The sequence below is a fragment of the Anarhichas minor genome, unplaced genomic scaffold, assembly GCF_050575085.1.
Source record: "Anarhichas minor isolate MPS153535 unplaced genomic scaffold, ASM5057508v1 ptg000027l, whole genome shotgun sequence".
NCBI lineage: Eukaryota > Metazoa > Chordata > Actinopteri > Perciformes > Anarhichadidae > Anarhichas > Anarhichas minor.
The window spans coordinates 241,605-267,853 of record NW_027466473.1 but is presented as its reverse complement, the minus strand read 5'-3'; the positions used below and the strand labels follow the sequence as shown (position 1 = coordinate 267,853).

The 26,249-nt window shown below is 49.6% G+C and overlaps 32 non-coding genes and 3 pseudogenes across 32 annotated transcripts; all 35 read right to left on the bottom strand.

Annotated features, from left to right (window-relative positions):
• Positions 1–578: 578 nt before the first annotated feature.
• On the bottom strand, positions 579–695 carry LOC142961419 (U5 spliceosomal RNA). The gene has a single exon (XR_012956831.1). It is a non-coding gene; the product is annotated as a U5 spliceosomal RNA (small nuclear RNA).
• Positions 696–899: 204 nt separating this feature from the next.
• On the bottom strand, positions 900–1,063 carry LOC142961227 (U1 spliceosomal RNA). Its single transcript, XR_012956679.1, has one exon. It is a non-coding gene; the product is annotated as a U1 spliceosomal RNA (small nuclear RNA).
• Positions 1,064–1,346: 283 nt separating this feature from the next.
• Positions 1,347–1,551, bottom strand: LOC142961332 (U2 spliceosomal RNA; annotated as a pseudogene).
• Positions 1,552–3,444: 1,893 nt separating this feature from the next.
• Positions 3,445–3,561, bottom strand: LOC142961418 (U5 spliceosomal RNA). Its single transcript, XR_012956830.1, has one exon. It is a non-coding gene; the product is annotated as a U5 spliceosomal RNA (small nuclear RNA).
• A 204-nt stretch (positions 3,562–3,765) lies between these two features.
• Positions 3,766–3,929, bottom strand: LOC142961188 (U1 spliceosomal RNA). The gene has a single exon (XR_012956644.1). It is a non-coding gene; the product is annotated as a U1 spliceosomal RNA (small nuclear RNA).
• A 283-nt stretch (positions 3,930–4,212) lies between these two features.
• LOC142961322 (U2 spliceosomal RNA) lies at positions 4,213–4,415 on the bottom strand (annotated as a pseudogene).
• Positions 4,416–6,311: 1,896 nt separating this feature from the next.
• LOC142961417 (U5 spliceosomal RNA) lies at positions 6,312–6,428 on the bottom strand. Its single transcript, XR_012956829.1, has one exon. It is a non-coding gene; the product is annotated as a U5 spliceosomal RNA (small nuclear RNA).
• Positions 6,429–6,632: 204 nt separating this feature from the next.
• LOC142961187 (U1 spliceosomal RNA) lies at positions 6,633–6,796 on the bottom strand. Its single transcript, XR_012956643.1, has one exon. It is a non-coding gene; the product is annotated as a U1 spliceosomal RNA (small nuclear RNA).
• A 283-nt stretch (positions 6,797–7,079) lies between these two features.
• LOC142961242 (U2 spliceosomal RNA) lies at positions 7,080–7,270 on the bottom strand. Its single transcript, XR_012956693.1, has one exon. It is a non-coding gene; the product is annotated as a U2 spliceosomal RNA (small nuclear RNA).
• A 163-nt stretch (positions 7,271–7,433) lies between these two features.
• LOC142961415 (U5 spliceosomal RNA) lies at positions 7,434–7,550 on the bottom strand. The gene has a single exon (XR_012956827.1). It is a non-coding gene; the product is annotated as a U5 spliceosomal RNA (small nuclear RNA).
• A 204-nt stretch (positions 7,551–7,754) lies between these two features.
• Positions 7,755–7,918, bottom strand: LOC142961141 (U1 spliceosomal RNA). Its single transcript, XR_012956601.1, has one exon. It is a non-coding gene; the product is annotated as a U1 spliceosomal RNA (small nuclear RNA).
• Positions 7,919–8,197: 279 nt separating this feature from the next.
• Positions 8,198–8,388, bottom strand: LOC142961266 (U2 spliceosomal RNA). The gene has a single exon (XR_012956715.1). It is a non-coding gene; the product is annotated as a U2 spliceosomal RNA (small nuclear RNA).
• Positions 8,389–8,559: 171 nt separating this feature from the next.
• Positions 8,560–8,723, bottom strand: LOC142961139 (U1 spliceosomal RNA). Its single transcript, XR_012956600.1, has one exon. It is a non-coding gene; the product is annotated as a U1 spliceosomal RNA (small nuclear RNA).
• Positions 8,724–9,010: 287 nt separating this feature from the next.
• On the bottom strand, positions 9,011–9,201 carry LOC142961288 (U2 spliceosomal RNA). The gene has a single exon (XR_012956735.1). It is a non-coding gene; the product is annotated as a U2 spliceosomal RNA (small nuclear RNA).
• Positions 9,202–9,377: 176 nt separating this feature from the next.
• Positions 9,378–9,494, bottom strand: LOC142961414 (U5 spliceosomal RNA). Its single transcript, XR_012956826.1, has one exon. It is a non-coding gene; the product is annotated as a U5 spliceosomal RNA (small nuclear RNA).
• Positions 9,495–9,698: 204 nt separating this feature from the next.
• LOC142961175 (U1 spliceosomal RNA) lies at positions 9,699–9,862 on the bottom strand. The gene has a single exon (XR_012956632.1). It is a non-coding gene; the product is annotated as a U1 spliceosomal RNA (small nuclear RNA).
• A 279-nt stretch (positions 9,863–10,141) lies between these two features.
• LOC142961339 (U2 spliceosomal RNA) lies at positions 10,142–10,342 on the bottom strand (annotated as a pseudogene).
• A 1,881-nt stretch (positions 10,343–12,223) lies between these two features.
• LOC142961449 (U5 spliceosomal RNA) lies at positions 12,224–12,340 on the bottom strand. Its single transcript, XR_012956858.1, has one exon. It is a non-coding gene; the product is annotated as a U5 spliceosomal RNA (small nuclear RNA).
• A 204-nt stretch (positions 12,341–12,544) lies between these two features.
• LOC142961186 (U1 spliceosomal RNA) lies at positions 12,545–12,708 on the bottom strand. The gene has a single exon (XR_012956642.1). It is a non-coding gene; the product is annotated as a U1 spliceosomal RNA (small nuclear RNA).
• A 279-nt stretch (positions 12,709–12,987) lies between these two features.
• LOC142961360 (U2 spliceosomal RNA) lies at positions 12,988–13,175 on the bottom strand. Its single transcript, XR_012956780.1, has one exon. It is a non-coding gene; the product is annotated as a U2 spliceosomal RNA (small nuclear RNA).
• A 5,213-nt stretch (positions 13,176–18,388) lies between these two features.
• LOC142961413 (U5 spliceosomal RNA) lies at positions 18,389–18,505 on the bottom strand. Its single transcript, XR_012956825.1, has one exon. It is a non-coding gene; the product is annotated as a U5 spliceosomal RNA (small nuclear RNA).
• A 204-nt stretch (positions 18,506–18,709) lies between these two features.
• LOC142961138 (U1 spliceosomal RNA) lies at positions 18,710–18,873 on the bottom strand. Its single transcript, XR_012956599.1, has one exon. It is a non-coding gene; the product is annotated as a U1 spliceosomal RNA (small nuclear RNA).
• Positions 18,874–19,152: 279 nt separating this feature from the next.
• On the bottom strand, positions 19,153–19,343 carry LOC142961265 (U2 spliceosomal RNA). The gene has a single exon (XR_012956714.1). It is a non-coding gene; the product is annotated as a U2 spliceosomal RNA (small nuclear RNA).
• Positions 19,344–19,519: 176 nt separating this feature from the next.
• LOC142961412 (U5 spliceosomal RNA) lies at positions 19,520–19,636 on the bottom strand. The gene has a single exon (XR_012956824.1). It is a non-coding gene; the product is annotated as a U5 spliceosomal RNA (small nuclear RNA).
• A 204-nt stretch (positions 19,637–19,840) lies between these two features.
• LOC142961137 (U1 spliceosomal RNA) lies at positions 19,841–20,004 on the bottom strand. The gene has a single exon (XR_012956598.1). It is a non-coding gene; the product is annotated as a U1 spliceosomal RNA (small nuclear RNA).
• A 287-nt stretch (positions 20,005–20,291) lies between these two features.
• LOC142961302 (U2 spliceosomal RNA) lies at positions 20,292–20,482 on the bottom strand. Its single transcript, XR_012956747.1, has one exon. It is a non-coding gene; the product is annotated as a U2 spliceosomal RNA (small nuclear RNA).
• A 176-nt stretch (positions 20,483–20,658) lies between these two features.
• Positions 20,659–20,775, bottom strand: LOC142961410 (U5 spliceosomal RNA). Its single transcript, XR_012956823.1, has one exon. It is a non-coding gene; the product is annotated as a U5 spliceosomal RNA (small nuclear RNA).
• A 204-nt stretch (positions 20,776–20,979) lies between these two features.
• LOC142961136 (U1 spliceosomal RNA) lies at positions 20,980–21,143 on the bottom strand. The gene has a single exon (XR_012956597.1). It is a non-coding gene; the product is annotated as a U1 spliceosomal RNA (small nuclear RNA).
• Positions 21,144–21,422: 279 nt separating this feature from the next.
• On the bottom strand, positions 21,423–21,613 carry LOC142961264 (U2 spliceosomal RNA). Its single transcript, XR_012956713.1, has one exon. It is a non-coding gene; the product is annotated as a U2 spliceosomal RNA (small nuclear RNA).
• Positions 21,614–21,789: 176 nt separating this feature from the next.
• Positions 21,790–21,906, bottom strand: LOC142961409 (U5 spliceosomal RNA). The gene has a single exon (XR_012956822.1). It is a non-coding gene; the product is annotated as a U5 spliceosomal RNA (small nuclear RNA).
• A 204-nt stretch (positions 21,907–22,110) lies between these two features.
• On the bottom strand, positions 22,111–22,274 carry LOC142961135 (U1 spliceosomal RNA). The gene has a single exon (XR_012956596.1). It is a non-coding gene; the product is annotated as a U1 spliceosomal RNA (small nuclear RNA).
• Positions 22,275–22,561: 287 nt separating this feature from the next.
• LOC142961301 (U2 spliceosomal RNA) lies at positions 22,562–22,752 on the bottom strand. The gene has a single exon (XR_012956746.1). It is a non-coding gene; the product is annotated as a U2 spliceosomal RNA (small nuclear RNA).
• Positions 22,753–22,928: 176 nt separating this feature from the next.
• Positions 22,929–23,045, bottom strand: LOC142961408 (U5 spliceosomal RNA). Its single transcript, XR_012956821.1, has one exon. It is a non-coding gene; the product is annotated as a U5 spliceosomal RNA (small nuclear RNA).
• A 204-nt stretch (positions 23,046–23,249) lies between these two features.
• Positions 23,250–23,413, bottom strand: LOC142961132 (U1 spliceosomal RNA). The gene has a single exon (XR_012956594.1). It is a non-coding gene; the product is annotated as a U1 spliceosomal RNA (small nuclear RNA).
• A 279-nt stretch (positions 23,414–23,692) lies between these two features.
• On the bottom strand, positions 23,693–23,891 carry LOC142961338 (U2 spliceosomal RNA). Its single transcript, XR_012956771.1, has one exon. It is a non-coding gene; the product is annotated as a U2 spliceosomal RNA (small nuclear RNA).
• Positions 23,892–26,249: the final 2,358 nt, after the last annotated feature.

Below are 26,249 nucleotides of genomic sequence, written 5' to 3'. Positions count from 1 at the left end.
TTATTGTTCTGAAATTAGGTCTGTCCAGGTTCAGTACTCTGTAGCCGGCTAGCGGCCTTACCCCTGCCTCTGCTCGGCATATTTCAGCCACACTCCGGTAGATCTCCTCGGTCCTCAGTGTAACGTCGAACGCCTTCTCCTGCTGGTTCCACTGGATGCAGTGCACCTCCTCCACCTTCAGTTGTAGCTGCCCAATTATGACTTGCCTGCCAAAAAACTCTCTGGACTGCAGATTGTAGTCTTCCGTGGTTGCCTGGAATCGTAGCGTGTGTCTCAGCCCGACCCTTGGGATCGACTGCTCTTTTTGGCCCCTTGCGGCCATTGCTGTCTCGTTGTTAGCTCTCTCTGTGCTGTATTTTTCCGCAACACCACTTGATCTTAGCCAAAAGGCCGAGAAGCGATGAGCCCCAACTGTTTGCTTCCTGAGTCACCCTCCTGACACGTTTCACCCTTGTCATGGTGCAGTTCTTTCCAAGGGACATAGCAGTGGCTGCTGCTTTGGCACACATCCAAGCACTCCATGGTCAAGCACCGTGGTCTCATTAAGGACAGCTTTCTTTCTTTTCACAACTGTACAAGGCTCAGCCAAATGGCAAAGCCTGCTAAAAATAGGTTGAACTCATTGGTATTCCTCTCCACGGAAGTCTTTAGTAAAAGGCGAAAGACTTGTGCGTTATGAAGAGAAACCAAAGTAAGTACAGCAACATTGTCAAGAACAGCCAAAGTCCCTAGTTGCCCAAGTCAAAACGCTCATGGTAAGCCTGAGTTCACGTGCCCTGTTCCAAATCTGAAGCCACACCCATTCCCACATCTTAAAGAGGGCAATATTCTCCATAGTACTATTTCCTCCCCCCCAATCAAAAGTACAAATCACTTGATATTCTTTTCAACAAAACAATCAGGGGAGAGCGCGAACGCAGTCCCCCACTACCAGAAATGATGCAGTCGAGATTCCCACATTTGGGGAATTCGCAGTGGTCAGAACAACCGGAGTGCAATGGCTGGGCCTCGCCCTGGGTGAACCACCTTCTTGATCATGGTATCTCCCCTGCCAGGTAACTATGAGTTGGAAGAGACAGAGACAGGGGCGGCATTCCCAGATGCAGTACTCCGGATGACGGTTCCCAGATGGCATAATCCCAGAGTGCAGTCCTTTAGCATTAAGCTCAGGCTGGGAGCACAGCGATGTTCCACGAGGGGCGTCAGAAAGGAATAAACAAGGCCTTTGTTTGACACAAGCCCCAGCCTTGAAGACAGACAGCGAATGAGATCCTCGTCGTTCATTAAAGTGTGAAGCTAATCAACAGATCCATTTGGATTGGTGTTTGGTTGTCCACAAGGCATTTGAGGAGTGCACCGTTCCCGGCAATGCTGCAATACCGGGTCAATGCGTGGAGTGAACGGGGCAAGCCCCTTTTTCATCTCCCGATGCTAAAAATCTGCTTAATACGTTATCCTCATATAGAGGACATATCAGATATTAAACTGATAAGAACAGATTTTTATTTTTTTTTTTTTATTTTTTTTTTTTTTTTATTATCAAAATTCTGTACACAAATCATACAATTTCAAACATACAAACTTCACATGTTTTGCATCATGCAACTTAATTCTATTTCACAGTTACATGTCAGTAACCAGCATTTGTCAATACACAAAAAAAAAAAAAAAAAAAAAAAAAACACAAAATACACTTATGCAAAGTCTTCAGGATTTACCATCCCCACCCAAAAAAACCCATTGTGCATCTTAAATAAAGATTCCTATTGCTGGTTCCCACTACCCTAAAGGTATACATTCTCTTTATCCATCTCGTCAGCCCAGGAAAACGGCACTGCGTTTGGCGACGTTGTTGGTCTGTTAAGCCCCTCATAAGCGTCCTCCCCTAAGGGGGACGACAGCATGAGCAGGCCTGGGGGAAGATCGAAGCTCAGGCCTAAACCGTCTGTTAGTATGGCAGCTGCTTCTCCCAATGACTGCTCACCCATCTCCCCTCCCACCTCTTGACCCGTATCCCCATCCTTCTGCTCCTGGGCCCCTCCTTCCTCCACTTTATCAGCGGCTCTCTTATGCTGACCTGGTCCCCCTCCCCTCCCCCCCTCAATCCCACCCTTGTTGGTCTGTCCCCCCTTTGACTTTTTGCTCCGTACCCCCTCCCCACTCTCTCCAAGCTCTGTCGAGAGTCCTGTTCCGAATGCCTGCGACCCTTTCCGTGCCCCTTGCTTTGATTTGGAGGGATCGGAAGTGAGGACAGGAAAATCGTCCATAATGTCTGTGGATGCCTTGGCCATTCCGTCTGTTCCGGCGGTGCCCTCATCCCGGGACGCTGCCTCCCCTTTACTCCCCAATGCGTCGGCTCCGGAGCCCTCCTGTACCGTCCTCTCCCCGTCATTCTGTGTGGCTCCCCTACTCGGCTCGCCAGCCTCAGTCGGTTTGGCAGCCTCCGCAAAAGTTTTCTTGCGGCCAGGACAACCTCGGTACAGGTGGTCAGTTCCACCGCATCCATGGCACGTCCTTGGCTCTGTGCAGTCCTTGGCCGAATGCCCTTCTTGCCCACAGAAACGGCATCTTGTTTCCCCACAGCCTGCCTCTGAATGTCCTGACTGTCTGCACTTCCTGCAGAAAGCAGGTTGCCGTGGGTAAAATAGATACCCACGATCTCCACCAAGGCTGAAGAAGGCAGGTGGATGTTTCAGGCCTCCTGGACCTTCTGCGTCATGATACAGCAGTACCTGGAACTGGCGCCGCCCAGTCCAAAACCCCAGGGTGTCCTTTATATGCCTTGCAGCCGTCACCACCTCTCCATACTGCCCCAGGAATGCAGCTAGTGCTGAGTCATTAACAAAGGGGTTGTACATATGCACAGTTATTGTTCTGAAATTAGGTCTGTCCAGGTTCAGTACTCTGTAGCCGGCTAGCGGCCTTACCCCTGCCTCTGCTCGGCATATTTCAGCCACACTCCGGTAGATCTCCTCGGTCCTCAGTGTAACGTCGAACGCCTTCTCCTGCTGGTTCCACTGGATGCAGTGCACCTCCTCCACCTTCAGTTGTAGCTGCCCAATTATGACTTGCCTGCCAAAAAACTCTCTGGACTGCAGATTGTAGTCTTCCGTGGTTGCCTGGAATCGTAGCGTGTGTCTCAGCCCGACCCTTGGGATCGACTGCTCTTTTTGGCCCCTTGCGGCCATTGCTGTCTCGTTGTTAGCTCTCTCTGTGCTGTATTTTTCCGCAACACCACTTGATCTTAGCCAAAAGGCCGAGAAGCGATGAGCCCCAACTGTTTGCTTCCTGAGTCACCCTCCTGACACGTTTCACCCTTGTCATGGTGCAGTTCTTTCCAAGGGACATAGCAGTGGCTGCTGCTTTGGCACACATCCAAGCACTCCATGGTCAAGCACCGTGGTCTCATTAAGGACAGCTTTCTTTCTTTTCACAACTGTACAAGGCTCAGCCAAATGGCAAAGCCTGCTAAAAATAGGTTGAACTCATTGGTATTCCTCTCCACGGAAGTCTTTAGTAAAAGGCGAAAGACTTGTGCGTTATGAAGAGAAACCAAAGTAAGTACAGCAACATTGTCAAGAACAGCCAAAGTCCCTAGTTGCCCAAGTCAAAACGCTCATGGTAAGCCTGAGTTCACGTGCCCTGTTCCAAATCTGAAGCCACACCCATTCCCACATCTTAAAGAGGGCAATATTCTCCATAGTACTATTTCCTCCCCCCCAATCAAAAGTACAAATCACTTGATATTCTTTTCAACAAAACAATCAGGGGAGAGCGCGAACGCAGTCCCCCACTACCAGAAATGATGCAGTCGAGATTCCCACATTTGGGGAATTCGCAGTGGTCAGAACAACCGGAGTGCAATGGCTGGGCCTCGCCCTGGGTGAACCACCTTCTTGATCATGGTATCTCCCCTGCCAGGTAAGTATGAGTTGGAAGAGACAGAGACAGGGGCGGCATTCCCAGATGCAGTACTCCGGATGACGGTTCCCAGATGGCATAATCCCAGAGTGCAGCCCTTTAGCATTAAGCTCAGGCTGGGAGCACAGCGATGTTCCACGAGGGGCGTCAGAAAGGAATAAACAAGGCCTTTGTTTGACACAAGCCCCAGCCTTGAAGACAGACAGCGAATGAGATCCTCGTCGTTCATTAAAGTGTGAAGCTAATCAACAGATCCATTTGGATTGGTGTTTGGTTGTCCACAAGGCATTTGAGGAGTGCACCGTTCCCGGCAATGCTGCAATACCGGGTCAATGCGTGGAGTGAACGGGGCAAGCCCCTTTTTCATCTCCCGATGCTAAAAATCTGCTTAATACGTTATCCTCATATAGAGGACATATCAGATATTAAACTGATAAGAACAGATTTTTATTTTTATTTTTTTTTTATTTTTTTTTTTTTATTATCAAAATTATGTACACAAATCATACAATTTCAAACATACAAACTTCACATGTTTTGCATCATGCAACTTAATTCTATTTCACAGTTACATGTCAGTAACCAGCATTTGTCAATACACAAAAAAAAACAAAACAAAAAAAAAAAACACAAAATACACTTATGCAAAGTCTTCAGGATTTACCATCCCCACCCAAAAAAACCCATTGTGCATCTTAAATAAAGATTCCTATTGCTGGTTCCCACTACCCTAAAGGTATACATTCTCTTTATCCATCTCGTCAGCCCAGGAAAACGGCACTGCGTTTGGCGACGTTGTTGGTCTGTTAAGCCCCTCATAAGCGTCCTCCCCTAAGGGGGACGACAGCATGAGCAGGCCTGGGGGAAGATCGAAGCTCAGGCCTAAACCGTCTGTTAGTATGGCAGCTGCTTCTCCCAATGACTGCTCACCCATCTCCCCTCCCACCTCTTGACCCGTATCCCCATCCTTCTGCTCCTGGGCCCCTCCTTCCTCCACTTTATCAGCGGCTCTCTTATGCTGACCTGGTCCCCCTCCCCTCCCCCCCTCAATCCCACCCTTGTTGGTCTGTCCCCCCTTTGACTTTTTGCTCCGTACCCCCTCCCCACTCTCTCCAAGCTCTGTCGAGAGTCCTGTTCCGAATGCCTGCGACCCTTTCCGTGCCCCTTGCTTTGATTTGGAGGGATCGGAAGTGAGGACAGGAAAATCGTCCATAATGTCTGTGGATGCCTTGGCCATTCCGTCTGTTCCGGCGGTGCCCTCATCCCGGGACGCTGCCTCCCCTTTACTCCCCAACGCGTCGGCTCCGGAGCCCTCCTGTACCGTCCTCTCCCCGTCATTCTGTGTGGCTCCCCTACTCGGCTCGCCAGCCTCAGTCGGTTTGGCAGCCTCCGCAAAAGTTTTCTTGTGGCCAGGACAACCTCGGTACAGGTGGTCAGTTCCACCGCATCCATGGCACGTCCTTGGCTCTGTGCAGTCCTTGGCCGAATGCCCTTCTTGCCCACAGAAACGGCATCTTGTTTCCCCACAGCCTGCCTCTGAATGTCCTGACTGTCTGCACTTCCTGCAGAAAGCAGGTTGCCGTGGGTAAAATAGATACCCACGATCTCCACCAAGGCTGAAGAAGGCAGGTGGATGTTTCAGGCCTCCTGGACCTTCTGCGTCATGATACAGCAGTACCTGGAACTGGCGCCGCCCAGTCCAAAACCCCAGGGTGTCCTTTATATGCCTTGCAGCCGTCACCACCTCTCCATACTGCCCCAGGAATGCAGCTAATGCTGAGTCATTAACAAAGGGGTTGTACATATGCACAGTTATTGTTCTGAAATTAGGTCTGTCCAGGTTCAGTACTCTGTAGCCGGCTAGCGGCCTTACCCCTGCCTCTGCTCGGCATATTTCAGCCACACTCCGGTAGATCTCCTCGGTCCTCAGTGTAACGTCGAACGCCTTCTCCTGCTGGTTCCACTGGATGCAGTGCACCTCCTCCACCTTCAGTTGTAGATGCCCAATTATGACTTGCCTGCCAAAAAACTCTCTGGACTGCAGATTGTAGTCTTCCGTGGTTGCCTGGAATCGTAGCGTGTGTCTCAGCCCGACCCTTGGGATCGACTGCTCTTTTTGGCCCCTTGCGGCCATTGCTGTCTCGTTGTTAGCTCTCTCTGTGCTGTATTTTTCCGCAACACCACTTGATCTTAGCCAAAAGGCCGAGAAGCGATGAGCCCCAACTGTTTGCTTCCTGAGTCACCCTCCTGACACGTTTCACCCTTGTCATGGTGCAGTTCTTTCCAAGGGACATAGCAGTGGCTGCTGCTTTGGCACACATCCAAGCACTCCATGGTCAAGCACCGTGGTCTCATTAAGGACAGCTTTCTTTCTTTTCACAACTGTACAAGGCTCAGCCAAATGGCAAAGCCTGCTAAAAATAGGTTGAACTCATTGGTATTCCTCTCCACGGAAGTCTTTAGTAAAAGGCGAAAGACTTGTGCGTTATGAAGAGAAACCAAAGTAAGTACAGCAACATTGTCAAGAACAGCCAAAGTCCCTAGTTGCCCAAGTCAAAACGCTCATGGTAAGCCTGAGTTCACGTGCCCTGTTCCAAATCTGAAGCCACACCCATTCCCACATCTTAAAGAGGGCAATATTCTCCATAGTACTATTTCCTCCCCCCCAATCAAAAGTACAAATCACTTGATATTCTTTTCAACAAAACAATCAGGGGAGAGCGCGAACGCAGTCCCCCACTACCAGAAATGATGCAGTCGAGATTCCCACATTTGGGGAATTCGCAGTGGTCAGAACAACCGGAGTGCAATGGCTGGGCCTCGCCCTGGGTGAACCACCTTCTTGATCATGGTATCTCCCCTGCCAGGTAAGTATGAGTTGGAAGAGACAGAGACAGGGGCGGCATTCCCAGATGCAGTACTCCGGATGACGGTTCCCAGATGGCATAATCCCAGAGTGCAGTCCTTTAGCATTAAGCTCAGGCTGGGAGCACAGCGATGTTCCACGAGGGGCGTCAGAAAGGAATAAACAAGGCCTTTGTTTGACACAAGCCCCAGCCTTGAAGACAGACAGCGAATGAGATCCTCGTCGTTCATTAAAGTGTGAAGCTAATCAACAGATCCATTTGGATTGGTGTTTGGTTGTCCACAAGGCATTTGAGGAGTGCACCGTTCCCGGCAATGCTGCAATACCGGGTCAATGCGTGGAGTGAACGGGGCAAGCCCCTTTTTCATCTCCCGATGCTAAAAATCTGCTTAATACGTTATCCTCATATAGAGGACATATCAGATATTAAACTGATAAGAACAGATACTACACTTGATCTTAGCCAAAAGGCCGAGAAGCGATGAGCCCCAACTGTTTGCTTCCTGAGTCACCCTCCTGACACGTTTCACCCTTGTCATGGTGCAGTTCTTTCCAAGGGACATAGCAGTGGCTGCTGCTTTGGCACACATCCAAGCACTCCATGGTCTCATTAAGGACAGCTTTCTTTCTTTTCACAACTGTACAAGGCTCAGCCAAATGGCAAAGCCTGCTAAAAATAGGTTGAACTCATTGGTATTCCTCTCCACGGAAGTCTTTAGTAAAAGGCGAAAGACTTGTGCGTTATGAAGAGAAACCAAAGTAAGTACAGCAACATTGTCAAGAACAGCCAAAGTCCCTAGTTGCCCAAGTCAAAACGCTCATGGTAAGCCTGAGTTCACGTGCCCTGTTCCAAATCTGAAGCCACACCCATTCCCACATCTTAAAGAGGGCAATATTCTCCATAGTACTATTTCCTCCCCTCCAATCAAAAGTACAAATCACTTGATATTCTTTTCAACAAAACAATCAGGGGAGAGCGCGAACGCAGTCCCCCACTACCAGAAATTATGCAGTCGAGATTCCCACATTTGGGGAATTCGCAGTGGTCAGAACAACCGGAGTGCAATGGCTGGGCCTCGCCCTGGGTGAACCACCTTCTTGATCATGGTATCTCCCCTGCCAGGTAAGTATGAGTTGGAAGAGACAGAGACAGGGGTGGCATTCCCAGATGCAGTACTCCGGATGACGGTTCCCAGATGGCATAATCCCAGAGTGCAGTCCTTTAGCATTAAGCTCAGGCTGGGAGCACAGCGATGTTCCACGAGGGGCGTCAGTAAGGAATAAACAAGGCCTTTGTTTGACACAAGCCCCAGCCTTGAAGACAGACAGCGAATGAGATCCTCGTCGTTCATTAAAGTGTGAAGCTAATCAACAGACTGATCCATTTGGATTGGTGTCCACAAGGCATTTGAGGAGTGCACCGTTCCCGGCAATGCTGCAATACCGGGTCAATGCGTGGAGTGAACGGAGCAAGCCCCTTTTTCATCTCCCGATGCTAAAAATCTGCTTAATACGTTATCCTCATATAGAGGACATATCAGATATTAAACTGATAAGAACAGATACTACACTTGATCTTAGCCAAAAGGCCGAGAAGCGATGAGCCCCAACTGTTTGCTTCCTGAGTCACCCTCCTGACACGTTTCACCCTGTTCCAAATCTGAAGCCACACCCATTCCCACATCTTAAAGAGGGCAATATTCTCCATAGTACTATTTCCTCCCCTCCAATCAAAAGTACAAATCACTTGATATTCTTTTCAACAAAACAATCAGGGGAGAGCGCGAACGCAGTCCCCCACTACCAGAAATTATGCAGTCGAGATTCCCACATTTGGGGAATTCGCAGTGGTCAGAACAACCGGAGTGCAATGGCTGGGCCTCGCCCTGGGTGAACCACCTTCTTGATCATGGTATCTCCCCTGCCAGGTAAGTATGAGTTGGAAGAGACAGAGACAGGGGCGGCATTCCCAGATGCAGTACTCCGGATGACGGTTCCCAGATGGCATAATCCCAGAGTGCAGTCCTTTAGCATTAAGCTCAGGCTGGGAGCACAGCGATGTTCCACGAGGGGCGTCAGAAAGGAATAAACAAGGCCTTTGTTTGACACAAGCCCCAGCCTTGAAGACAGACAGCGAATGAGATCCTCGTCGTTCATTAAAGTGTGAAGCTAATCAACAGACTGATCCATTTGGATTGGTGTTTGGTTGTCCACAAGGCATTTGAGGAGTGCACCGTTCCCGGCAATGCTGCAATACCGGGTCAATGCGTGGAGTGAACGGAGCAAGCCCCTTTTTCATCTCCCGATGCTAAAAATCTGCTTAATACGTTATCCTCATATAGAGGACATATCAGATATTAAACTGATAAGAACAGATACTACACTTGATCTTAGCCAAAAGGCAGAGAAGCGATAAGCCCCAACTGTTTGCTTCCTGAGTCACCCTCCTGACACGTTTCACCCTTGTCATGGTGCAGTTCTTTCCAAGGGACATAGCAGTGGCTGCTGCTTTGGCACACATCCAAGCACTCCATGGTCAAGCACCGTGGTCTCATTAAGGACAGCTTTCTTTCTTTTCACAACTGTACAAGGCTCAGCCAAATGGCAAAGCCTGCTAAAAATAGGTTGAACTCATTGGTATTCCTCTCCACGGAAGTCTTTAGTAAAAGGCGAAAGACTTGTGCGTTATGAAGAGAAACCAAAGTAAGTACAGCAACATTGTCAAGAACAGCCAAAGTCCCTAGTTGCCCAAGTCAAAACGCTCATGGTAAGCCTGAGTTCACGTGCCCTGTTCCAAATCTGAAGCCACACCCATTCCCACATCTTAAAGAGGGCAATATTCTCCATAGTACTATTTCCTCCCCTCCAATCAAAAGTACAAATCACTTGATATTCTTTTCAACAAAACAATCAGGGGAGAGCGCGAACACAGTCCCCCACTACCAGAAATTATGCAGTCGAGATTCCCACATTTGGGGAATTCGCAGTGGTCAGAACAACCGGAGTGCAATGGCTGGGCCTCGCCCTGGGTGAACCACCTTCTTGATCATGGTATCTCCCCTGCCAGGTAAGTATGAGTTGGAAGAGACAGAGACAGGGGTGGCATTCCCAGATGCAGTACTCCGGATGACGGTTCCCAGATGGCATAATCCCAGAGTGCAGTCCTTTAGCATTAAGCTCAGGCTGGGAGCACAGCGATGTTCCACGAGGGGCGTCAGTAAGGAATAAACAAGGCCTTTGTTTGACACAAGCCCCAGCCTTGAAGACAGACAGCGAATGAGATCCTCGTCGTTCATTAAAGTGTGAAGCTAATCAACAGACTGATCCATTTGGATTGGTGTCCACAAGGCATTTGAGGAGTGCACCGTTCCCGGCAATGCTGCAATACCGGGTCAATGCGTGGAGTGAACGGAGCAAGCCCCTTTTTCATCTCCCGATGCTAAAAATCTGCTTAATACGTTATCCTCATATAGAGGACATATCAGATATTAAACTGATAAGAACAGATTTTTTTTTTTTTTTTTTTTTCTTTTTTTTTTATTATCAAAATTCTGTACACAAATCATACAATTTCAAACATACAAACTTCACATGTTTTGCATCATGCAACTTAATTCTATTTCACAGTTACATGTCAGTAACCAGCATTTGTCAATACACACAAAAAAAACAAACACAAAATACACTTATGCAAAGTCTTCAGGATTTACCATCCCCACCCAAAAAAACCCATTGTGCATCTTAAATAAAGATTCCTATTGCTGGTTCCCACTACCCTAAAGGTATACATTCTCTTTATCCATCTCGTCAGCCCAGGAAAACGGCCCTGCGTTTGGCGACGTTGTTGGTCTGTTAAGCCCCTCATAAGCGTCCTCCCCTAAGGGGGACGACAGCATGAGGAGGCCTGGGGGAAGATCGAAGCTCAGGCCTAAACCTTCTGTTAGTATGGCAACTGCTTCTCCCAATGACTGCTCACCCATCTCCCCTCCCACCTCTTGACCCGTATCCCCATCCTTCTGCTCCTGGGCCCCTCCTTCCTCCACTTTATCAGCGGCTCTCTTATGCTGACCTGTTCCCCCTCCCCTCCCCCCCTCAATCCCACCCTTGTTGGTCTGTCCCCCCTTTGACTTTTTGCTCCGTACCCCCTCCCCACTCTCTCCAAGCTCTGTCGAGAGTCCTGTTCCAAATGCCTGCGACCCTTTCCGTGCCCCTTGCTTTGATTTGGAGGGATCGGAAGTGAGGACAGGAAAATCGTCCATAATGTCTGTGGATGCCTTGGCCATTCCGTCTGTTCCGGCGGTGCCCTCATCCCGGGACGCTGCCTCCCCTTTACTCCCCAACGCGTCGGCTCCGGAGCCCTCCTGTACCGTCCTCTCCCCGTCATTCTGTGTGGCTCCCCTACTCGGCTCGCCAGCCTCAGTCGGTTTGGCAGCCTCCGCAAAAGTTTTCTTGCGGCCAGGACAACCTCGGTACAGGTGGTCAGTTCCACCGCATCCATGGCACGTCCTTGGCTCTGTGCAGTCCTTGGCCGAATGCCCTTCTTGCCCACAGAAACGGCATCTTGTTTCCCCACAGCCTGCCTCTGAATGTCCTGACTGTCTGCACTTCCTGCAGAAAGCAGGTTGCCGTGGGTAAAATAGATACCCACGATCTCCACCAAGGCTGAAGAAGGCAGGTGGATGTTTCAGGCCTCCTGGACCTTCTGCGTCATGATACAGCAGTACCTGGAACTGGCGCCGCCCAGTCCAAAACCCCAGGGTGTCCTTTATATGCCTTGCAGCCGTCACCACCTCTCCATACTGCCCCAGGAATGCAGCTAGTGCTGAGTCATTAACAAAGGGGTTGTACATATGCACAGTTATTGTTCTGAAATTAGGTCTGTCCAGGTTCAGTACTCTGTAGCCGGCTAGCGGCCTTACCCCTGCCTCTGCTCGGCATATTTCAGCCACACTCCGGTAGATCTCCTCGGTCCTCAGTGTAACGTCGAACGCCTTCTCCTGCTGGTTCCACTGGATGCAGTGCACCTCCTCCACCTTCAGTTGTAGCTGCCCAATTATGACTTGCCTGCCAAAAAACTCTCTGGACTGCAGATTGTAGTCTTCCGTGGTTGCCTGGAATCGTAGCGTGTGTCTCAGCCCGACCCTTGGGATCGACTGCTCTTTTTGGCCCCTTGCGGCCATTGCTGTCTCGTTGTTAGCTCTCTCTGTGCTGTATTTTTCCGCAACACCACTTGATCTTAGCCAAAAGGCCGAGAAGCGATGAGCCCCAACTGTTTGCTTCCTGAGTCACCCTCCTGACACGTTTCACCCTTGTCATGGTGCAGTTCTTTCCAAGGGACATAGCAGTGGCTGCTGCTTTGGCACACATCCAAGCACTCCATGGTCAAGCACCGTGGTCTCATTAAGGACAGCTTTCTTTCTTTTCACAACTGTACAAGGCTCAGCCAAATGGCAAAGCCTGCTAAAAATAGGTTGAACTCATTGGTATTCCTCTCTACGGAAGTCTTTAGTAAAAGGCGAAAGACTTGTGCGTTATGAAGAGAAACCAAAGTAAGTACAGCAACATTGTCAAGAACAGCCAAAGTCCCTAGTTGCCCAAGTCAAAACGCTCATGGTAAGCCTGAGTTCACGTGCCCTGTTCCAAATCTGAAGCCACACCCATTCCCACATCTTAAAGAGGGCAATATTCTCCATAGTACTATTTCCTCCCCTCCAATCAAAAGTACAAATCACTTGATATTCTTTTCAACAAAACAATCAGGGGAGAGCGCGAACGCAGTCCCCCACTACCAGAAATGATGCAGTCGAGATTCCCACATTTGGGGAATTCGCAGTGGTCAGAACAACCGGAGTGCAATGGCTGGGCCTCGCCCTGGGTGAACCACCTTCTTGATCATGGTATCTCCCCTGCCAGGTAAGTATGAGTTGGAAGAGACAGAGACAGGGGTGGCATTCCCAGATGCAGTACTCCGGATGACGGTTCCCAGATGGCATAATCCCAGAGTGCAGTCCTTTAGCATTAAGCTCAGGCTGGGAGCACAGCGATGTTCCACGAGGGGCGTCAGTAAGGAATAAACAAGGCCTTTGTTTGACACAAGCCCCAGCCTTGAAGACAGACAGCGAATGAGATCCTCGTCGTTCATTAAAGTGTGAAGCTAATCAACAGACTGATCCATTTGGATTGGTGTCCACAAGGCATTTGAGGAGTGCACCGTTCCCGGCAATGCTGCAATACCGGGTCAATGCGTGGAGTGAACGGAGCAAGCCCCTTTTTCATCTCCCGATGCTAAAAATCTGCTTAATACGTTATCCTCATATAGAGGACATATCAGATATTAAACTGATAAGAAGAGATTTTTTTTTTTTTTTTTTTATTATCAAAATTCTGTACACAAATCATACAATTTCAAACATACAAACTTCACATGTTTTGCATCATGCAACTTAATTATATTTCACAGTTACATGTCAGTAACCAGCATTTGTCAATACACAAAAAAACACAAAATACACTTATGCAATGTCTTCAGGATTCACCATCCCCACCCAAAACCTCCTTTCCACCTTTCCAAGGCAGCATGCTTCCCCCACTTCCTGATGTCCCGTTCAATCCTCCCCTTTATATCTAATTCCACTCTCTTTAACACCCCCTCCAAGCGACTTTCCCTGTTTTTTCCCACCAGGTCTTGCCTAGCCACCCACAAACTCCTCTTAACCAGGCTTATAATTAGCCACGTAAGGAAATGTTTACTCCCCAAACCTCCCCCTTCTACCACCCTAGTCCATGTCAATTTAAACCCAGGGTCTAACCTCCCCAGCCATGTCGCTGCTCTACTCCACACAATACTAGCAAAGGGACAGTCCCACATGACATGCCTGACAGTTTCTTCCCCCATACAGCCTTCCCTCGGGCACACAGGGGATCTTGCTAAACTATGCCGGTACATTACATCTCGCACTGGCAGACATTTGTGAAGGCATAGCCAATTGAGATCTTTGAGACCATTGTCCAGCCCCCGTGGCTGTATCCCCTTCCAAATACTCTTCGGGATCCCAACCACTGCCGGTGCGATCACTCTCTGTCTGACAACTTTATAAAGGAATTTGTGGTTCAGTCTGACACTGGTTTCTGAGGCCTCGGGATGGGCCCGCAGCCACCTGGCTGCGTACTGGTAATGCCATGGCTGTTGCTCCACCCGGGGCCCTAAATTGTTCCAGACCAACACGCGCCTGGCCTGATAGGAAAAATAGAGCCGCAGGAAGTGTCCTGATGGGTGTACGACTGGAGTTGACATCTCCCTCCACAAAAAAGAAACAAATATGCAGTCTAGCTTCAACGGGAGGTGTGGGACATCTCTTCCCCCTGCTTCAATCCCTGCCAGCATGCGGGCCCTCGCCACATACTCATATCTCCCTCCCCACAAGAAAGTGAACACGAGGCGCATAATAGGTCTCCTCATACTGACTGGCATTGGGTATATGTATGCCAAGTACACAAGAGATGGCATAATATCTACCTTCAGAACCAGTACTTTCCCTATCAAAGTCAGGCCCCTGCTCTTCCAGAGAGCAAACTTCTTCTGGACTGCCATAAAGCGCCTAGTCCAGTTGGCCGTGGCACTATGGGCTGTCTCAAAGCTGACCCCTAGTACCTTCAGCGGTCCCATGCAGAGCGTCAGCCCCCCTGGTACCTCCGTCCTTTCTTTCCAGCGCCCAAAGAACTTCACAGAAGACTTGGCACAATTAAGTTTAGCACTAGCCACCTTACCAAAGCTCTGGAAAATTTCCAAGGCTCGAAGAAGGCATGTGTCGGTGTCCAGCAGCAGTGTGGTGTCATCTGCGTACTGAGACAGTTTAACTCGTAAGCCCCCACTGCCAGGTAGCAGGAAACCTCTCACACCCGGATCAGCCCGAATGGCTGCCGCCAGGGGCTCCATGTAAAGGATGTAAAGCAGTGGTGAAAGCGGACACCCCTGTCTTACCCCTGAGTGCAAACTAAAAATGTCTCCTAGGTGGCCGTTAACTGAAACCATGCTCCCTACACCTGTGTACAATATGCGTAACCATCCCATAAAAGCCTGACTGAAGCCTAACCTCTGCAAAACTCTAAACATAAAACCCCAATGAACCCTGTCAAAAGCTTTTGCCTGGTCGAGACCAACCACCATCAGTGGCAGGTGCCGGTCTTCCGCCCACGCGACAGCGTCCCGAATGAGCTGTAGATTCCATCTCACTGAGCGCCCCGCTACCCCACATGTTTGGTCCACATGGACCACATGAGGAAGTGCTATGCCTAGACGATCCGCTAGGACCTTTGCCAGGAGTTTGTAGTCAACACACAGCATGGTCAGTGGTCGCCAGTTCCCTAGGTCGGCACGATCCCCCTTCTTATAAAGAAGTGAGATAACTCCGGTGGCCGCAGAACCTCCCATTGTACCTGTGCGGAGTATTGCGGACAACACCTCCAACACTACCGGCCCAAGTACATCCCAGAACTTGAGATAAAACTCTGCTGGGAGCCCATCGATGCCAGGCACCTTCCGCCTCTTCATTCTCTGGAGGGCCCACTCAATCTCTATTAGGGTGAGCGGGGCCTCCAAAGCCTGTACTATATCCTTCGGCACCCGCTGGGTCAGAAAATCCAGGAATACCTCTCCTCCTCCTACCTCTATGTCTTTCTCCCTAAACCTTGTGCGATAGTAGTCCGTGGCAGCCTGCACCATCTCTACCCCTTCTGACACCACCCTGCCCTGCTTGTCCATTAACCCGGTCACTACCTGTTTTGCCCTATCAGCCCGTACTGAGCTGAAGAAAGCAGCGGAACACGTCTCGAACTCCTCACGGAATGTTTCACGTGATCGCAACAGGTATGCCCTGGCCTTACCCTCATATACGTCCCTAAGCTGTGCTTTAAGGGAGTCACAAGCCTGCTGATTTATAATGCCGCCCCAGTTTCCCCCGGCGTACTCACGTTCGAGAAGGTGCTGAAGGCGAAACACCTCCCTCCTCGCCATACTCGCCTTCCTTTTACAATACTTTAAACAAAAAAATTGTATCCGCTTTTTAGCAACCTCCCACCACTCAATTACTCCGGAACACAATGACCTTAGTCCTTCCAGGCCTTTGAAAAATGAACGGAAATGTTGGTTGAAAACCTCCTCCTCCAGGATGCTGACGTTAAGGTGCCAGTACCCAGTTCCAAACACTGGCACATCTGAGTGCACTTCCAATAGCAGCCCGTCATGATCTGAGAAGAACACAGGGAGCAGTCTGCCTGCCAATAGCCTGAAAGACTTGGAAAGAAAAACATAATCCAAACATTTAACGATGCCCCTAGAGTTGCGCCATGTGGGACCTGTTACCTGTGGCCTGACCTCCCTCGCCCCATCTACCAGGCCATGTTTAGCCATGAGGTTGGAAATAAACCCATCGCTGGTATCTCCCCCCTTGCCCAACTCAACATTAAAATCACCCCCTATCACTACCTGCCTACTGGTGGCCAGGTGCGGCTCCAATTGACCAGCCATCTCTTGCCTTTCTGTTGGAGTTTGTGCTCCATAGACCACAATAACCCTAAGCTTGACTGTCCCCCATGTGATGTCTGCGCCCATTATCCTCCCCTGGACAATAACAAAGGAAGACTCCACCTTGATCTCTTGAAACCCAAATAAAATCCCAACCCCAGTAGAGTGGACCCCCCCTACGCTCCAAACTGAGTCCCCTTTTGTCCACTCCCTCGAAAAAATCCCCACGTCCCCCCCATCCCGTAAATGTACCTCCTGCAAAAAACAAAAGGCAACCTGGTGCGACTCCACAAAATTAAAAACAACCCTTCTTTTAACTGGGTCCCTCATTCCCCTTGCGTTTATAGTGAGAACCTTAAAAAAACCCATTGTGCATCTTAAATAAAGATTCCTATTGCTGGTTCCCACTACCCTAAAGGTATACATTCTCTTTATCCATCTCGTCAGCCCAGGAAAACGGCACTGCGTTTGGCGACGTTGTTGGTCTGTTAAGCCCCTCATAAGCGTCCTCCCCTAAGGGGGACGACAGCATGAGCAGGCCTGGGGGAAGATCGAAGCTCAGGCCTAAACCGTCTGTTAGTATGGCAGCTGCTTCTCCCAATGACTGCTCACCCATCTCCCCTCCCACCTCTTGACCCGTATCCCCATCCTTCTGCTCCTGGGCCCCTCCTTCCTCCACTTTATCAGCGGCTCTCTTATGCTGACCTGTTCCCCCTCCCCTCCCCCCCTCAATCCCACCCTTGTTGGTCTGTCCCCCCTTTGACTTTTTGCTCCGTACCCCCTCCCCACTCTCTCCAAGCTCTGTCGAGAGTCCTGTTCCGAATGCCTGCGACCCTTTCCGTGCCCCTTGCTTTGATTTGGAGGGAGCAGGATCGGAAGTGAGGACAGGAAACTCGTCCATAATGTCTGTGGATGCCTTGGCCATTCCGTCTGTTCCGGCGGTGCCCTCATCCCGGGGCGCTGCCTCCCCTTTACTCCCCAACGCGTCAGCTCCGGAGCCCTCCTGTACTGTCCTCTCCCCGTCATTCTGTGTGGCTCCCCTACTCGGCTCGCCAGCCTCAGTCGGTTTGGCAGCCTCCGCAAAAGTTTTCTTGCGGCCAGGACAACCTCGGTACAGGTGGTCAGTTCCACCGCATCCATGGCACGTCCTTGGCTCTGTGCAGTCCTTGGCGGAATGCCCTGCTTGCCCACAGAAACGGCATCTTGTTTCCCCACAGCCTGCCTCTGAATGTCCTGACTGTCTGCACTTCCTGCAGAAAGCAGGTTGCCGTGGGTAAAATAGATACCCACGATCTCCACCAAGGCTGAAGAAGGCAGGTGGATGTTTCAGGCCTCCTGGACCTTCTGCGTCATGATACAGCAGTACCTGGAACTGGCGCCGTCCAGTCCAAAACCCCAGGGTGTCCTTTATATGCCTTGCAGCCGTCACCACCTCTCCATACTGCCCCAGGAATGCAGCTAGTGCTGAGTCATTAACAAAGGGGTTGTACATATGCACAGTTATTGTTCTGAAATTAGGTCTGTCCAGGTTCAGTACTCTGTAGCCGGCTAGCGGCCTTACCCCTGCCTCTGCTCGGCAAATTTCAGCCACACTCCGGTAGATCTCCTCGGTCCTCAGTGTAACGTCGAACGCCTTCTCCTGCTGGTTCCACTGGATGCAGTGCACCTCCTCCACCTTCAGTTGTAGCTGCCCAATTATGACTTGCCTGCCAAAGAACTCTCTGGACTGCAGTTTGTAGTCTTCCGTGGTTGCCTGGAATCGTAGCGTGTGTCTCAGCCCGACCCTTGGGATCGACTGCTCTTTTTGGCCCCTTGCGGCCATTGCTGTCTCGTTGTTAGCTCTCTCTGTGCTGTATTTTTCCGCAACACCACTTGATCTTAGCCAAAAGGCCGAGAAGCGATGAGCCCCAACTGTTTGCTTCCTGAGTCACCCTCCTGACACGTTTCACCCTTGTCATGGTGCAGTTCTTTCCAAGGGACATAGCAGTGGCTGCTGCTTTGGCACACATCCAAGCACTCCATGGTCAAGCACCGTGGTCTCATTAAGGACAGCTTTCTTTCTTTTCACAACTGTACAAGGCTCAGCCAAATGGCAAAGCCTGCTAAAAATAGGTTGAACTCATTGGTATTCCTCTCCACGGAAGTCTTTAGTAAAAGGCGAAAGACTTGTGCGTTATGAAGAGAAACCAAAGTAAGTACAGCAACATTGTCAAGAACAGCCAAAGTCCCTAGTTGCCCAAGTCAAAACGCTCATGGTAAGCCTGAGTTCACGTGCCCTGTTCCAAATCTGAAGCCACACCCATTCCCACATCTTAAAGAGGGCAATATTCTCCATAGTACTATTTCCTCCCCTCCAATCAAAAGTACAAATCACTTGATATTCTTTTCAACAAAACAATCAGGGGAGAGCGCGAACGCAGTCCCCCACTACCAGAAATTATGCAGTCGAGATTCCCACATTTGGGGAATTCGCAGTGGTCAGAACAACCGGAGTGCAATGGCTGGGCCTCGCCCTGGGTGAACCACCTTCTTGATCATGGTATCTCCCCTGCCAGGTAAGTATGAGTTGGAAGAGACAGAGACAGGGGTGGCATTCCCAGATGCAGTACTCCGGATGACGGTTCCCAGATGGCATAATCCCAGAGTGCAGTCCTTTAGCATTAAGCTCAGGCTGGGAGCACAGCGATGTTCCACGAGGGGCGTCAGTAAGGAATAAACAAGGCCTTTGTTTGACACAAGCCCCAGCCTTGAAGACAGACAGCGAATGAGATCCTCGTCGTTCATTAAAGTGTGAAGCTAATCAACAGACTGATCCATTTGGATTGGTGTCCACAAGGCATTTGAGGAGTGCACCGTTCCCGGCAATGCTGCAATACCGGGTCAATGCGTGGAGTGAACGGAGCAAGCCCCTTTTTCATCTCCCGATGCTAAAAATCTGCTTAATACGTTATCCTCATATAGAGGACATATCAGATATTAAACTGATAAGAACAGATACTACACTTGATCTTAGCCAAAAGGCCGAGAAGCGATGAGCCCCAACTGTTTGCTTCCTGAGTCACCCTCCTGACACGTTTCACCCTTGTCATGGTGCAGTTCTTTCCAAGGGACATAGCAGTGGCTGCTGCTTTGGCACACATCCAAGCACTCCATGGTCAAGCACCGTGGTCTCATTAAGGACAGCTTTCTTTCTTTTCACAACTGTACAAGGCTCAGCCAAATGGCAAAGCCTGCTAAAAATAGGTTGAACTCATTGGTATTCCTCTCCACGGAAGTCTTTAGTAAAAGGCGAAAGACTTGTGCGTTATGAAGAGAAACCAAAGTAAGTACAGCAACATTGTCAAGAACAGCCAAAGTCCCTAGTTGCCCAAGTCAAAACGCTCATGGTAAGCCTGAGTTCACGTGCCCTGTTCCAAATCTGAAGCCACACCCATTCCCACATCTTAAAGAGGGCAATATTCTCCATAGTACTATTTCCTCCCCTCCAATCAAAAGTACAAATCACTTGATATTCTTTTCAACAAAACAATCAGGGGAGAGCGCGAACGCAGTCCCCCACTACCAGAAATTATGCAGTCGAGATTCCCACATTTGGGGAATTCGCAGTGGTCAGAACAACCGGAGTGCAATGGCTGGGCCTCGCCCTGGGTGAACCACCTTCTTGATCATGGTATCTCCCCTGCCAGGTAAGTATGAGTTGGAAGAGACAGAGACAGGGGCGGCATTCCCAGATGCAGTACTCCGGATGACGGTTCCCAGATGGCATAATCCCAGAGTGCAGTCCTTTAGCATTAAGCTCAGGCTGGGAGCACAGCGATGTTCCACGAGGGGCGTCAGTAAGGAATAAACAAGGCCTTTGTTTGACACAAGCCCCAGCCTTGAAGACAGACAGCGAATGAGATCCTCGTCGTTCATTAAAGTGTGAAGCTAATCAACAGACTGATCCATTTGGATTGGTGTTTGGTTGTCCACAAGGCATTTGAGGAGTGCACCGTTCCCGGCAATGCTGCAATACCGGGTCAATGCGTGGAGTGAACGGAGCAAGCCCCTTCTTCATCTCCCGATGCTAAAAATCTGCTTAATACGTTATCCTCATATAGAGGACATATCAGATATTAAACTGATAAGAACAGATACTACACTTGATCTTAGCCAAAAGGCCGAGAAGCGATGAGCCCCAACTGTTTGCTTCCTGAGTCACCCTCCTGACACGTTTCACCCTTGTCATGGTGCAGTTCTTTCCAAGGGACATAGCAGTGGCTGCTGCTTTGGCACACATCCAAGCACTCCATGGTCAAGCACCGTGGTCTCATTAAGGACAGCTTTCTTTCTTTTCACAACTGTACAAGGCTCAGCCAAATGGCAAAGCCTGCTAAAAATAGGTTGAACTCATTGGTATTCCTCTCCACGGAAGTCTTTAGTAAAAGGCGAAAGACTTGTGCGTTATGAAGAGAAACCAAAGTAAGTACAGCAACATTGTCAAGAACAGCCAAAGTCCCTAGTTGCCCAAGTCAAAACGCTCATGGTAAGCCTGAGTTCACGTGCCCTGTTCCAAATCTGAAGCCACACCCATTCCCACATCTTAAAGAGGGCAATATTCTCCATAGTACTATTTCCTCCCCTCCAATCAAAAGTACAAATCACTTGATATTCTTTTCAACAAAACAATCAGGGGAGAGCGCGAACGCAGTCCCCCACTACCAGAAATTATGCAGTCGAGATTCCCACATTTGGGGAATTCGCAGTGGTCAGAACAACCGGAGTGCAATGGCTGGGCCTCGCCCTGGGTGAACCACCTTCTTGATCATGGTATCTCCCCTGCCAGGTAAGTATGAGTTGGAAGAGACAGAGACAGGGGTGGCATTCCCAGATGCAGTACTCCGGATGACGGTTCCCAGATGGCATAATCCCAGAGTGCAGTCCTTTAGCATTAAGCTCAGGCTGGGAGCACAGCGATGTTCCACGAGGGGCGTCAGTAAGGAATAAACAAGGCCTTTGTTTGACACAAGCCCCAGCCTTGAAGACAGACAGCGAATGAGATCCTCGTCGTTCATTAAAGTGTGAAGCTAATCAACAGACTGATCCATTTGGATTGGTGTCCACAAGGCATTTGAGGAGTGCACCGTTCCCGGCAATGCTGCAATACCGGGTCAATGCGTGGAGTGAACGGAGCAAGCCCCTTTTTCATCTCCCGATGCTAAAAATCTGCTTAATACGTTATCCTCATATAGAGGACATATCAGATATTAAACTGATAAGAACAGATACTACACTTGATCTTAGCCAAAAGGCCGAGAAGCGATGAGCCCCAACTGTTTGCTTCCTGAGTCACCCTCCTGACACGTTTCACCCTTGTCATGGTGCAGTTCTTTCCAAGGGACATAGCAGTGGCTGCTGCTTTGGCACACATCCAAGCACTCCATGGTCAAGCACCGTGGTCTCATTAAGGACAGCTTTCTTTCTTTTCACAACTGTACAAGGCTCAGCCAAATGGCAAAGCCTGCTAAAAATAGGTTGAACTCATTGGTATTCCTCTCCACGGAAGTCTTTAGTAAAAGGCGAAAGACTTGTGCGTTATGAAGAGAAACCAAAGTAAGTACAGCAACATTGTCAAGAACAGCCAAAGTCCCTAGTTGCCCAAGTCAAAACGCTCATGGTAAGCCTGAGTTCACGTGCCCTGTTCCAAATCTGAAGCCACACCCATTCCCACATCTTAAAGAGGGCAATATTCTCCATAGTACTATTTCCTCCCCTCCAATCAAAAGTACAAATCACTTGATATTCTTTTCAACAAAACAATCAGGGGAGAGCGCGAACGCAGTCCCCCACTACCAGAAATTATGCAGTCGAGATTCCCACATTTGGGGAATTCGCAGTGGTCAGAACAACCGGAGTGCAATGGCTGGGCCTCGCCCTGGGTGAACCACCTTCTTGATCATGGTATCTCCCCTGCCAGGTAAGTATGAGTTGGAAGAGACAGAGACAGGGGCGGCATTCCCAGATGCAGTACTCCGGATGACGGTTCCCAGATGGCATAATCCCAGAGTGCAGTCCTTTAGCATTAAGCTCAGGCTGGGAGCACAGCGATGTTCCACGAGGGGCGTCAGTAAGGAATAAACAAGGCCTTTGTTTGACACAAGCCCCAGCCTTGAAGACAGACAGCGAATGAGATCCTCGTCGTTCATTAAAGTGTGAAGCTAATCAACAGACTGATCCATTTGGATTGGTGTTTGGTTGTCCACAAGGCATTTGAGGAGTGCACCGTTCCCGGCAATGCTGCAATACCGGGTCAATGCGTGGAGTGAACGGAGCAAGCCCCTTCTTCATCTCCCGATGCTAAAAATCTGCTTAATACGTTATCCTCATATAGAGGACATATCAGATATTAAACTGATAAGAACAGATACTACACTTGATCTTAGCCAAAAGGCCGAGAAGCGATGAGCCCCAACTGTTTGCTTCCTGAGTCACCCTCCTGACACGTTTCACCCTTGTCATGGTGCAGTTCTTTCCAAGGGACATAGCAGTGGCTGCTGCTTTGGCACACATCCAAGCACTCCATGGTCAAGCACCGTGGTCTCATTAAGGACAGCTTTCTTTCTTTTCACAACTGTACAAGGCTCAGCCAAATGGCAAAGCCTGCTAAAAATAGGTTGAACTCATTGGTATTCCTCTCCACGGAAGTCTTTAGTAAAAGGCGAAAGACTTGTGCGTTATGAAGAGAAACCAAAGTAAGTACAGCAACATTGTCAAGAACAGCCAAAGTCCCTAGTTGCCCAAGTCAAAACGCTCATGGTAAGCCTGAGTTCACGTGCCCTGTTCCAAATCTGAAGCCACACCCATTCCCACATCTTAAAGAGGGCAATATTCTCCATAGTACTATTTCCTCCCCTCCAATCAAAAGTACAAATCACTTGATATTCTTTTCAACAAAACAATCAGGGGAGAGCGCGAACGCAGTCCCCCACTACCAGAAATTATGCAGTCGAGATTCCCACATTTGGGGAATTCGCAGTGGTCAGAACAACCGGAGTGCAATGGCTGGGCCTCGCCCTGGGTGAACCACCTTCTTGATCATGGTATCTCCCCTGCCAGGTAAGTATGAGTTGGAAGAGACAGAGACAGGGGTGGCATTCCCAGATGCAGTACTCCGGATGACGGTTCCCAGATGGCATAATCCCAGAGTGCAGTCCTTTAGCATTAAGCTCAGGCTGGGAGCACAGCGATGTTCCACGAGGGGCGTCAGTAAGGAATAAACAAGGCCTTTGTTTGACACAAGCCCCAGCCTTGAAGACAGACAGCGAATGAGATCCTCGTCGTTCATTAAAGTGTGAAGCTAATCAACAGACTGATCCATTTGGATTGGTGTCCACAAGGCATTTGAGGAGTGCACCGTTCCCGGCAATGCTGCAATACCGGGTCAATGCGTGGAGTGAACGGAGCAAGCCCCTTTTTCATCTCCCGATGCTAAAAATCTGCTTAATACGTTATCCTCATATAGAGGACATATCAGATATTAAACTGATAAGAACAGATTTTTTTTTTTTTTTTTTTTTTTTTTTTTTATTATCAAAATTCTGTACTCAAATCATACAATTTCAAACATACAAACTTCACATGTTTTGCATCATGCAACTTAATTATATTTCACAGTTACATGTCAGTAACCAGCATTTGTCAATACACAAAAAAACACAAAATACACTTATGCAATGTCTTCAGGATTCACCATCCCCACCCAAAACCTCCTTTCCACCTTTCCAAGGCAGCATGCTTCCCCCACTTCCTGATGTCCCGTTCAATCCTCCCCTTTATATCTAATTCCACTCTCTTTAACACCCCCTCCAAGCGACTTTCCCTGTTTTTTCCCACCAGGTCTTGCCTAGCCACCCACAAACTCCTCTTAACCAGGCTTATAATTAGCCACGTAAGGAAATGTTTACTCCCCAAACCTCCCCCTTCTACCACCCTAGTCCATGTCAATTTAAACCCAGGGTCTAACCTCCCCAGCCATGTCGCTGCTCTACTCCACACAATACTAGCAAAGGGACAGTCCCACATGACATGCCTGACAGTTTCTTCCCCCATACAGCCTTCCCTCGGGCACACAGGGGATCTTGCTAAACTATGCCGGTACATTACATCTCGCACTGGCAGACATTTGTGAAGGCATAGCCAATTGAGATCTTTGAGACCATTGTCCAGCCCCCGTGGCTGTATCCCCTTCCAAATACTCTTCGGGATCCCAACCACTGCCGGTGCGATCACTCTCTGTCTGACAACTTTATAAAGGAATTTGTGGTTCAGTCTGACACTGGTTTCTGAGGCCTCGGGATGGGCCCGCAGCCACCTGGCTGCGTACTGGTAATGCCATGGCTGTTGCTCCACCCGGGGCCCTAAATTGTTCCAGACCAACACGCGCCTGGCCTGATAGGAAAAATAGAGCCGCAGGAAGTGTCCTGATGGGTGTACGACTGGAGTTGACATCTCCCTCCACAAAAAAGAAACAAATATGCAGTCTAGCTTCAACGGGAGGTGTGGGACATCTCTTCCCCCTGCTTCAATCCCTGCCAGCATGCGGGCCCTCGCCACATACTCATATCTCCCTCCCCACAAGAAAGTGAACACGAGGCGCATAATAGGTCTCCTCATACTGACTGGCATTGGGTATATGTATGCCAAGTACACAAGAGATGGCATAATATCTACCTTCAGAACCAGTACTTTCCCTATCAAAGTCAGGCCCCTGCTCTTCCAGAGAGCAAACTTCTTCTGGACTGCCATAAAGCGCCTAGTCCAGTTGGCCGTGGCACTATGGGCTGTCTCAAAGCTGACCCCTAGTACCTTCAGCGGTCCCGTGCAGAGCGTCAGCCCCCCTGGTACCTCCGTCCTTTCTTTCCAGCGCCCAAAGAACTTCACAGAAGACTTGGCACAATTAAGTTTAGCACTAGCCACCTTACCAAAGCTCTGGAAAATTTCCAAGGCTCGAAGAAGGCATGTGTCGGTGTCCAGCAGCAGTGTGGTGTCATCTGCGTACTGAGACAGTTTAACTCGTAAGCCCCCACTGCCAGGTAGCAGGAAACCTCTCACACCCGGATCAGCCCGAATGGCTGCCGCCAGGGGCTCCATGTAAAGGATGTAAAGCAGTGGTGAAAGCGGACACCCCTGTCTTACCCCTGAGTGCAAACTAAAAATGTCTCCTAGGTGGCCGTTAACTGAAACCATGCTCCCTACACCTGTGTACAATATGCGTAACCATCCCATAAAAGCCTGACTGAAGCCTAACCTCTGCAAAACTCTAAACATAAAACCCCAATGAACCCTGTCAAACGCTTTTGCCTGGTCGAGACCAACCACCATCAGTGGCAGGTGCCGGTCTTCCGCCCACGCGACAGCGTCCCGAATGAGCTGTAGATTCCATCTCACTGAGCGCCCCGCTACCCCACATGTTTGGTCCACATGGACCACATGAGGAAGTGCTATGCCTAGACGATCCGCTAGGACCTTTGCCAGGAGTTTGTAGTCAACACACAGCATGGTCAGTGGTCGCCAGTTCCCTAGGTCGGCACGATCCCCCTTCTTATAAAGAAGTGAGATAACTCCGGTGGCCGCAGAACCTCCCATTGTACCTGTGCGGAGTATTGCGGACAACACCTCCAACACTACCGGCCCAAGTACATCCCAGAACTTGAGATAAAACTCTGCTGGGAGCCCATCGATGCCAGGCACCTTCCGCCTCTTCATTCTCTGGAGGGCCCACTCAATCTCTATTAGGGTGAGCGGGGCCTCCAAAGCCTGTACTATATCCTTCGGCACCCGCTGGGTCAGAAAATCCAGGAATACCTCTCCTCCTCCTACCTCTATGTCTTTCTCCCTAAACCTTGTGCGATAGTAGTCCGTGGCAGCCTGCACCATCTCTACCCCTTCTGACACCACCCT